This window comes from Pristiophorus japonicus, chromosome 8 (genome assembly GCF_044704955.1).
Source record: "Pristiophorus japonicus isolate sPriJap1 chromosome 8, sPriJap1.hap1, whole genome shotgun sequence".
Classification (NCBI taxonomy): Eukaryota; Metazoa; Chordata; class Chondrichthyes; family Pristiophoridae; genus Pristiophorus; species Pristiophorus japonicus.
The window spans coordinates 8,379,408-8,390,667 of NC_091984.1; the positions used below are offsets into that span (position 1 = coordinate 8,379,408).

Below are 11,260 nucleotides of genomic sequence, written 5' to 3' on the forward strand. Positions count from 1 at the left end.
ATCGATAGGTCTATTGTTATCAGCGAAGTTCCATTGATTTGTCCACTCTTATCAGACGGGCTCTGAGTGGTACATGCAACTGTCCATCTCTCATCAATGTTTTGTTCCATTTTGCCCTCTACCCCAGTCTATCCAACGCCTAGTGTGGCTGTACTGGCTTCCTTATCTCTTCCTCAGGGACTTTTAAACAAAACTGCTGACTTCGGCTGTTTAAGTGTTACGAAGGTTAAGCTATAGTTTAATGTGTATAAGTGTGCTATACCTATACAAGCAACTGTTACATACATAGGCAATTTATAAGTTCACTACCTTCAGGCTAATTCTGACCCCCTATTTGCAACCTGACAATTTATCCCTTACAATTCCCCCCTTATGGTATATGCCCAGGATAGGCCACTTCCCAATTAATACCTCACGGGTTTGCTTCCAGGGTTGTCCTTTCGCTTGGGTAGCGCTACTTCCTGAGCTGCAGGATCTACCTGTTGGCTTTCCCATCAAGGTTATACTAAGTAAGTCCTTTATGACGGACTGTACGATTTCCCTTTATTCAATGTTTAACTAAGGTACGGGTTAGGACCTGCCTCTTATGTCGGTTACATCTTTTTAAAGAATAATACTCGCAAGATGAGTTCCCTTGCACTACAACCAGTACATTTAGTGCAGCATAGTTCGTATATAAGTCCTTTTTAGCCAACATTTTCTCGGTTTTTGAATTATGCCCCGCCTGCGGTATCCTCTGTTTCTTCCATGTTTCCTCACTTGGGGTCTTCTCTATTCTGCTGAATTTACAGCCCACCTGGGGTATCCTTTATGTTGTTGAATGGTGTCCAATTCAGTCGAGTTTGTTCCTCATTCAGTTCGAGTATCCTTGTGCCCGATGGCCTTCACATAACCTCCCCAGGGAAAGTCCATCATTGTCCCATCGATCGTTCCTCCTTTAGTTCAGGGGTTATAATAAACCCGTTTATATCTGTCTCGTCAAGCGGAGTAAAGCAGAAGTCATATCCACAATGAGGTGTTCCTTTTTTCATTTCAGTTGCCATGGCGCTCAAACATCAAACTCCATTTCCTCGTGGAACAGCGATAATTTAGTAGTCCTGTGTTAACGGGGTGATACTCAAGGTGTACCCGTCCACATGGTTATATCCACAGTCATCTTTGATCATTCGTAGTGGATCTCGACAAAAAGCAACTTGGTTATTTTTATAACAATCATCTTTGTTGAGACTCTTAGTAATGTTGTTCTCTTCAGTTACATTTCGGGTTTGTCATGGTACCGCACGCGAGTTTGATTTCTTATTTCTCCTGCATTGTTTGGTATAGAGGATCTCCCGATGTCACATCATACTGTGGTATAGTTAATACAAAACCTAGTATATTCATAGTCCGGTTACACATCTGGCCTTTGGGACCCAAGCATGACTGTTTCTCCGCACCTCGCAGGCATGAGTCACGTTTTTGTCCAAGTTCTAGTTGGTTAATACATCAAGTGTTATCCAATCCAGCACGTTTCCATTCTGAAGCTGCTCTCGGTTATGTTGTATTCCATTGAGCAACCATGCTCCATATCCTGTACATACTAGTTCTGTCTGTATGGTTTTACTTAAGATCCTCGATTCATTTATAGTTCTCGCAATGTGTGGGCCACTTGTAATAATTCCCTTTCTGCGCCATCACCCAGTTGTGCCTCTAACTTTTCATTATCCTCATCCCTTTCCAGAAATCCCTGTAAGGTTCGTGTTAGAGCATTAACTCGATTATCTATTGTGCGTAGCTCTACAGTGTTTACCATTGTAGCTCCTGCCGCGTATCCTTCTGTGTATCCCGCCTCGTACCATTTCTAGTATCCCTCTTTTTCCTCAGTCCCGTTTTTTACATGACCATCTTTCCACGTTAAACTTCATGGTTTTTGATTCCGGGCCTTACGTGCTCACAGGGTCAGGTTTCTATACAGGCTTATAGTGTTTAACTCGCAGAAGTTGAGGGTGGTTATAGTGTTTAAATTTAAGAATACAGTAATTATTCGCTGTCGTACCCCGAAGTGTATCTTATCCTTGGTCTGATTAATCAATCCCCCTTTTGCCCCAGCGTTCATAGTTGGACACGTTTGTGATGTTGGTGGTGTGATGGTCGGGGCTCTGGTAGTACTCATTATTGTTAAAGTAGTGGGTGGGGCCGTGTTGGTGGGTCTATCTCTGGAGATATCCCTCCATCACCATTCATAGATGTTGAGTGAAATCTGCACCCCCTTCCCCCGGGTACAGTATCTCTGTCCCTCCTGATTATAAAACACACCCTGGTCTTATTCCCACTAATTATTGGTCCCATATTACTGGCCAATCCCCAATGTTGTTTTGTTTCCTCGTTGCATTGTTTTATGTCTGTTATTTAAGTCTACTGTTGCTCCGTCCGTCATCATCAGTGTTTTAGATTCTTTATTAAACTTGTTATGTCTCGAATAAAGCCAAGTAACTGAGTACTGTAGACGTGAGTAAGTGTGACATTAATCTCTTTATTCCAACTCCAGAATGCTGGTTCAGCATGGGAGGCCTGCTTATATACAGTGCTGCCAAGGGATGCTGGGATCCCTTGGGACTCCAACAGATACGCCCTCTGGTGGCGGTAGAATGCTGGTTACACAGTGTTGCATATATAACATCACTCCCTCCCAAAGTCAATAGTTCACTTGTTTACAGGGTGAGACGATCTGGGGCTTTCCGCTCCCTATTCGATCGTTTTGGTACAAATGCAGGTGCAGGTGAGTTGGTTGGGCCTTCGCTGGGCTGCTGCGCAGCTGACCTTGCTGGGCTGCTGGGGATGATGAGTTCAGCTTCGTGGTCAACCGTGATGTCGGTTGCCACTTGGGTGTGTATCGGAGAGTCGAAGCTGGTTGTGTCCTCTTCAGGTTTTGCTCGTGGCTGTCTATGAATCGCAGTTTGGTTTGGTCTAAATGCTTTCTGCAAGTTAGTCCATTTGCGACTTTGATCTGAAACACTCTACTCCCTTCTTTGGCTATGACAGTGCCAGCAAGCCATTTGGGACCATGTCCATAGTTGAGTACAAATACAGGCTCATTGACTTCAATATCACGTGACAAATTTGTGCGATAATGATACATGCTTTATTGATGGCGCCTGCCCTCGACATCTCTCTGCGAGTTTTCCCAGGGTCCTTTCGGTCAGAGCTGATGTCCCATTCTGACCTTTACTTTCCCCCATGGGTTGTATTTTGTGCATATCACGCACCTTCTACAGTGGTCCTCTATATCTCGACCCATTCCCTTCCACCATCAGCATCTGGACATTGAGCTTATCGTGTTGGTTCTACCTGTATGGACATGCACTTGGTATAAATTTAATAGGCTCCCCTGGATGCATCCCGGGGCCACCACATTCCCATCATTCTTCCATATCCCGTTGCTCCCTTGTTGGGCCCCTCTCTGCTTCCACCCCTCCTTTTCCTGTGGAGTGGCTTCTCCCTGTACCTTAAGCATGTTTATTTCCTCAGGCCCGATTGTACATGCTCCGACCTGGGCTTCCCCGGCCACTGTACCCATCTCTGACACCCACTTGGCTGCCTCGTCTGCCCATGCATTCCCCTGTTGATACTGATCATTAATTTTTATGTGCGCTTTGACCTTTATTATCGCACACTCCTGGGGTAGGAGGGAGGCTTCCACTAGGTGTTTAACAATCTCCTCATGTTTAATTGGCTCTCCTCCTGAGGTCATGTATCCCCGTCTGCTCCAGGCTATCATATAATCACGCACTACTCCAAAAGCATACCGACTGTCTGTATAGATGTTTACTCTTTTTCCCCTAGCCAGCCTCAGAGCCTCAGTGAGAGCCACTAATTCGGCCACTTGAGCCGATAGGCCCCCTTCTAACCGTCCTTCCCTTCTAACCTGTCCGCTGCTATCTACCACGACCCATCCCGTCCGTGGTGTGCCATTGATATAGCGCCGAGACCATCTACATATAGATCCATGTCAGCCTCCTCAAGCGGGGTTTCACTTGCCTGACTACTTCCCTTGTCTTCTCCTGTTGGGCTACACTGATGCTCCTCTCCCTCCGTAATGATCCACCCTGCAGGGTTGTTACAGTTGTCTTTTATTATTGTTACCGTCCCATTGGGGGGTAAGAGCATTGCTTCCCACCCTGCCCTTCGTGCATCGGATACTGTTTTTAGCCTTCCTGTGTTCAGTAATTCTACTAAGGTATGCTGGGTATGTAGAGTAATGCCCTGACATTATTATTGGTTCACTAACACTGATGGCCCTTGCCGCACATTCTAGGGCAGCAACGCACCTGGACAGTCCTGTGGCTACAGGTTGCGGTTTACCTGAGCAATATGCCACTGGACTATGACTGTCCCCATGTAATTGAGTCACTATGTGTTATAATGATTGTTACTATGGTAGGTATAGATGTGAAAGGGCCTATTCTGGTCTGGTAGTCCCAAGACTGGAGTCCTTGTGAGAGCTTGTTTTAATCAGACAAATGCAGTTTCTTGATCTGGGCCCCAGTTTATGGGCTCTTGGGAGGGTTTCCCCCTTTGACCAGGTCCTGTATAGGTTGGGCCATCTCGGCATATTGGGGAATAACATTTCTGCAGTGGTTGAATAGCCCCAGTACCTGCCTGACCCCTTTCATGTTTCCTGGACTGGGCATTGATTGAATTGCCTCCTTTCTGTCCTCGGGCATCTGTCTCTTCCCTTGTGATACTATGTATCCTACATATGTTACTTCGTTCCTTCCCACCTGCACTTTCCTCGGATTTATTTTAATCCTGCGCTCTGTAGAGCTCCTCGCACTGTAGTTAAAGCCAGTACGTGTTGTTGTTCTGTGCTGGAGGCAATCAGGATATCATCCACATACTGCAAAAGGGTGCTTCCTTCTCCTACGTCTATTGGTTCCAAAATCCCTGACAATACTCGATGAAATATGCTCGGGCTATTATGGAATCCCTATGGCACTCTGGTCCATGTATATTGTTCTCCCTTTACGGTGAAGGCAAATTTCCTTTGGGACTCTTTGTCAAAAGGTATGACCTAAAATCCATTTGCTTTATCCAGCACGGTGAATATCTTATGTTCTGGATCCAGGCCATTAAAAATTGTGGCCGGAATTACCACTATTGGGTGTTCTCGGGGAATCACCTTATTCAGGGCGGTGTAATCGATAGTTAGTCGGTAAGACCTGTCGGGTTTCTTTACCGGCCACACAGGTGAATTAGTGGAGGCTATTAACTGTTTCACTCCCCCGTGCTTCTCTAATTCCTGCACTATCTGACAGACCGGTGCCTCAGCTTCGGGTCTTAATGGGTACTGTCGGTGAGCTTTGTGTTCGGGTCCAGGAATTTGATGGGTTGTGTCTCTGCTAATCCACAATCTTGCCTGTATTGTGCCCACAGAGTCAGGTATAATTGACACACACTACCCCACACACCCTTTGTTTCCCACTCGGGTTGGATTGGGGTTATTCCGGCCACTCGTTGCTGCTGGTGTCCCGGGTGTTCGAACTTAATTCGGTTTCCGTGCTTATCCCCCAAATTATCGAGTTACGCTGGGGATCTATCAGTACCCCTATCTCCGTTACGGTGTTGATGCCCAATATGGTGCCCTCTGTGTTCTGACAGCAGCAAAACTGAGTAGGTAACATTACTCCCTGTACTTCTAATAACACCATCTCACGTAGGGTTGCTTTCTGATATCCCCCACCCACTCCTTGTATGTTTACTGTCCAGCCGGTCCGGGGCAAATCTAACTTGGTAATGGAAACGGACGCTCCTGTGTCTACAAGCATATCACAGTGCCGGCCTCCAAACACTGCACGAATAAACATCCTTGGATGCCCTAGCTGTGATCCCATACATCCGCCGGGGGCCGGCAACCCCTAGCGTGTACTGGCTAATCGGAGCTTGTTGATAATATCCTCGTTGGAGGGGTCTCAGGTGGGGCGGTGGTGGCAGTGGTGCTGGTACCTGTCTGAGCCTGTCCATCAGCTCTTCCCTGGTTAATGGTGTTCCCTTCTTTACCTGTTGGGGGCCTCGCCTTCCTGCGCCCCCTCCCTTACTCCAACAATCTTTGGTCAAATGTCCAAGTTTACCACAATTGTGACATTTCTCATTCGAACTTCTGTAACCTTTCCTTTTCTGCGGGCAATCCCTACTGAAGTGACCTCCCTAATTGCAGTTAAAACATATCAGTGGAGCTGTGCGGGGTGTGTCTCCTCCTCCTTCATCTCTGCTGCTACCGCTGTTGCTGCTATTTTTGCTATTTTCTCCCTTTGTTCTAACTTTAACTCCGCTACATGTTCTGCCCATTCCAAAGTTTCATCGTAATCATCTCCTATCTTATCTCCTAATTTAATTATCTTTTAATGTGCCTCTCCTAGTCCGTCTTTAAACATTTTCAAGGATGCTGCACATTTCTGTCAGGGTCATCAGCCCCAGAATTGTCTTTGTATTCAATCCACTTTCGTTCCACGTACTCCCCTACCCTTTCCCTGCCTTCTGAATCACATTCAGTATTCTACTCCAATCTTTTGTCAGAATTCTGTATTCCTACTATTTGCCTTCGGGGTTGGGAACATATTCAATCGAATTTGTCTCTCCTGTGGGCTGAGGGGTACCTCCTGTATGGTAATGTGTGCTGCACTACGTCCGTTGGAGGGAATGGTGGTAGTGCGTATCGGTGCTGCTGATAAATAGCCATTATCATGTGCCGGGGCCCACTCTACTCCGCACTCGTTATCCCAGTCTGGTTTACTGTTAGGGTGGGTTTGAGGACTACACTTACCCACCGTGGGGTACATTGGCTCTATTACCGTAGGTGATGGTGCACTGGCTGTGCACTGCACTATCCGTCTGGTCTTGTCTTTATCTCTTCCAGCTTATTTATCTTAGCTTCCAACTCTTGAATTTGTTTTGTTTGAGTATCTATCTGGCCTCTGGTGAGTATTATTACATAGGCTTTCTTCATTTTATTTTTATTCTGGATATCCCACCATTTCCTGTGTCTCTCAGGTGAGTCTTCTTTCTTTTATTAAGAAATCCAAATTAATAATGTCCAATATAAAACAGCTCTCAATGGAAAGGGTGAATCATCTGAAAATTTTTTCCCAAATCTTTGTGCCTTCAAAACTTGCTTAGAAATTCGGAATCCGTTAAAACAGCAGAAATCATGAGTAAAGTTGTCATAATAAAACCTTCTAATTGGGAAAGTCAGCATTTTAGATTAAACTACAATTTCTCTAAACTTCCAATTCAAATACTGGCCAAAGATTGTTTCATTGATTTAAGACGAGACCACACATTTTTAATAACTAGTTTGTTATTCTGAAATCCAATTTTCCCACAAGCGATATACATTCCAGCATTTGTTTTTACGGTCCCATTCACTGAGCAAATCTTGTGTTTTATTTCTCTTGGCACAAAATCTAAACTTCCGTGCCGGTTCCATCTTTATAAAGAATTCTCGAATTCCCAGTTTTTTTCCTTCCTTTGCTGAGTCACATAACTTGGATTTTTTTCCCCTTTTGAATCAGAATGTAATAATTTTTTTTTGATGACTTCCTCTGGTCCATCGTTAAACATCTTTGTTTCTCTTTCTCAGCACAAAGCTGTGTCAGGTTTAACACGTAAGTTTTTCTATTTAAACCAATATCTTTTTCACAGACAATTTAAATCTCCTTTCTTCAAATGAGGTTTTGTATTTTGATGATCTTCCTCCAGTCCATTTTCCTAAACATCTTTGTTTCTCTTTCCAGCAGCTGCAGCTTTCAAGGTCGCATTTTTATCTTTTGATAAAAACACGCTGTCCTTTGTAAATTCAACGTGTTTTTCCAGCAGTTTTCTTTGTTTTTAATAATTTTCCATTTTTCTCAGCCGGCATTTTATCCCACTGGCCAGTTTACGAGGATCCTGGGGTCTAACCCCACTTTTTAGGTTGTATTCCTTCTTTGTTTGCGCAGCACACAATCAATACCGGCTTCTCCGTGTTATTACCGTGTCACACTTCGGGACATACACCTTACTTTTCCTCTAACGATCGCTGGGTCCTCTCCCCCTTAGGTTGTAGTCCTTCTTTTTCAGGCAATACACCTATCCCACCCTTGGTTTTCGTCCTTCCGTGGTTCGCTATAACTTGTTCGACAGATTACCCCTTCTAATTCTTTATGCAGATTACCTCCTTCCCCGTCAATGCTACAGCTGCAGGTGGTACAAAACATACTCACTGTCATTCAGGTCACATCATCCAGGTCAGAGGGTCTGCATCCTGTTCGTGGGGTAAAAAGGAGGCTTCTCTCCCTCAAGGTGGACTAACTGATATAGTTAATCGATACCTCGGTATAATAACCACGGAAGTAAACAAACAAAACCTCAGGTTTACTGGTTTTATTACGAGCAATGCAAGAGAAGGTTCAGTCGTGGAACCTCCGAAATACAAGAGTTTTCAAGCATAAATTATACAGGTTTAGGAGAGGAGCAATCCTCCCTCAAAATCTTCGATAGGTCTATTGTTATCAGCGAAGTTACATTGATTTGTCGACTCTTATCAGACGGGCTCTGAGTGGTACATGTAACTGTCCATCTTTCATCAATGTTTTGTTCCTTATTGGCCAAAGGGACCAAGGAGCATGGAGAGAAAGCAGGAAAGGGATACTGAGGTTGAAAAATCAGCCATGATCTTATAGAATGGCGGTGCAGGCTCGAAGGGCCGAATGGCCTGCTCCTGCACCTAATTTCTAAGTTTTTATGTTTCTATGTTTTGCCCTCTACCCCAGACTATCCGACACTTAGTGTGGATGTACAGGCTTCCTCTTTTCTCTTCCTCAGGGACTTTAAATAAAACTGCTGACTTTGGCTGTTTAAGTATTACTCAGGTTAAGCTATAGTTTAATGTACAAAAGTGTACTATACCTAAAAAGCAAGTGTTACATACATCGGCAATTTATAAGTTCACTACCTTCAGTTTAATTCTGACCACCTATTGGCAACCTTACAATTTATCCCTTACAATATGTAACCTTGAGGGCTGCTGACCAAGGGCCGTGCGGCTCTTTGTCGGGTGGCGCGGACACGGTGGGCCGAAATGGCCTCCTTTTGCGCTGTAAATTTCTATGTTTCTATGTTTCTATGTTTGACCATCAGAGGAACTACTGGTCACCATCCACACTGAGAGTGAGAGATATTCATCCAGAAGGCTCAACAGATGAAGATATGTCTCCAGTTGAGCATTCTTGATGTCTATCACTCGGCCAGGAATGTTTCTACAGTTGTCATTTGTTACATCACCTGAACGAGAGATGGTGGTCTTGGGGCACAGTGTCCTCCAGGCATTTGAGCTACAGCCATCAGGCTCTTCAGGTAATGCTGCGACATTCAGGAGGAATGGACTCCTGGCCAGTGGACATGGATGAGTTCACTTGTCATTTCAGCAGGCTCAGGGTGTGAACGGTATAATAGGACATTGTACACATTCAGACTCAGTGTGGGGTAAATCAGCATGTCTATCGTTGAAAATGAAGAGGAAAGTCATGGGCTGCAGGAGGATATCAATCTAGTGGTCAGGTGGGCAGAGCAGTAGAAAAGTAATTTCATTCAGAGAGTGTGAGGTGATGCACTTTGGGAGGGCTAATAAGGAAAGGGTAGACACTTTAAGCGGTAGGCCACTTGATAGTGTAGATGAACAAAGAGACCTTGAAGTGCTTGTCCACAGATCCCTGAAAGTAGCAGGCCAGGTGGATAAGGTGGTTAAGAAGGCATAGGGAATGCTTGTCTTTATGGAATATAAGAGCAGGGAGGTTATGCTTAAATTGTACAATACTTTGGTTAGACCACAGCTGGAGTACTGAGCGCAGTTTTGTTCGCCGTATTATAGGAAGGACGTGAATGTTCTAGAGAGGATGCAGAGGAGATTTACTGGGATGCTGCCTGGAATGGAGAATCTTAGTTACGAGGACAGATTGGATAGACTGGGCTTGTTCTTATTGGAACAGAGGAGGTTGAGAGGAGAACTCATTGAGGTGTACAAAATATTGAGGGGCCTGGACATAGTGGATAATAAGGGTCTATTTCCATTGGTGGAGTGGTCCAATACGAGGGGGCATCGTTTTAAGGTGATTGGTGGAAGGTTTAGAGCGTAGTTGAGGGGGGGCTTCTTTATGCAGAGGTTTGTGGGAATCTGGCACTCGCTGCCTGGAAGAGTGGTGGATGCAGAAACCCTCAGCATTTTTAAGAGATAGTTGGATTTTCACTTAAAGTGCTGTAACCTGCAGGGTTAAGGATGTAGAGCTGGTAATTGGAGTTAGACTGGATTACCTTTTGTTGGACGGCAGATATAATGGTAAGTGCAGCAGGGAATAGAATATGGTCACGGTGTGATCTCCTGAACTAGTGTCGATCGCCTGGATGGGTCGGAGAGGAATTTTCCCAGATTTTTTATCCCTAAATTGGCCTGGGTTTTTATCTGGTTTTTGCCTCTCCCAGGAGATCACATGGCTCCAGTTAGGGTGGAGTGTCGATGTTTTCCGTATAAGGGGTGTCACAGTTGTGTGAGGTGGACGGGTTGGGCTGGGTGCTCTTTGCCTTTCCATCAATGTCCATAGGTTGATATGTAACCTTAGGACTGCTGACTGAGGGCCGTGCGGCTCTTTGTCGGCCGGCGCGGACACAATGGGCCAAAATGGCCTCCTCCTGCGCTGTAAATATCTGTATTTCTATGTTTCTGTTTGACCATCAGAGGAACTATCTACGAGTGGGTATATGGCATACTGGTCACCATCCGCACTGAGAGAGAGATAGTCATCCTGAAGGTCAATGAATGAAGATATGTCTCCAGTTGAGCATTCTTGATGTCTATCACTCGGCCAGTAATGTTTCCACAGTTGTCCTTTGTCGCATCATCTGAACGAGAGATGGTGGTCTTGGGGCGCAGTGTCCTCCAGGCATTTGGGCTACAGACATCAGGCTCTTCAGGTAATGCTGTGACATTCAGGAGGAATGGACTTCAAGGCCAGTGGACATGGATGAGCTCACTTGTCATTTCAGCAGGCTCGGGGTGTGAAAGATATAATAGGACATTGTACACTTTCAGACTCGGTGGGGGTAAGTCAGCATGTCTATGGTTGATAATGAAGAGGAAAGTCTTGGGCTGAAGCAGGATATCAATCTACCAGGCAGGGCTGTGGCAAATTGAATTTAATTCAGAGAAGTGTGAGGTGATGCATTTTGGGAGGGCTAATAAGGAAAGGGTATA

The 11,260-nt window shown here is 45.1% G+C and overlaps 1 long non-coding RNA gene across 1 annotated transcript; it reads right to left on the minus strand.

Annotated features, from left to right (window-relative positions):
• Positions 1-209: 209 nt before the first annotated feature.
• Positions 210-9,286, minus strand: LOC139268398 (uncharacterized). The gene is made up of 2 exons (XR_011594020.1): positions 8,238-9,286; positions 210-3,327 (listed from the first exon to the last, which is right to left on the minus strand). It is a non-coding gene; the product is annotated as an uncharacterized lncRNA (long non-coding RNA).
• Between the last annotated feature and the right edge of the window lie 1,974 nt (positions 9,287-11,260).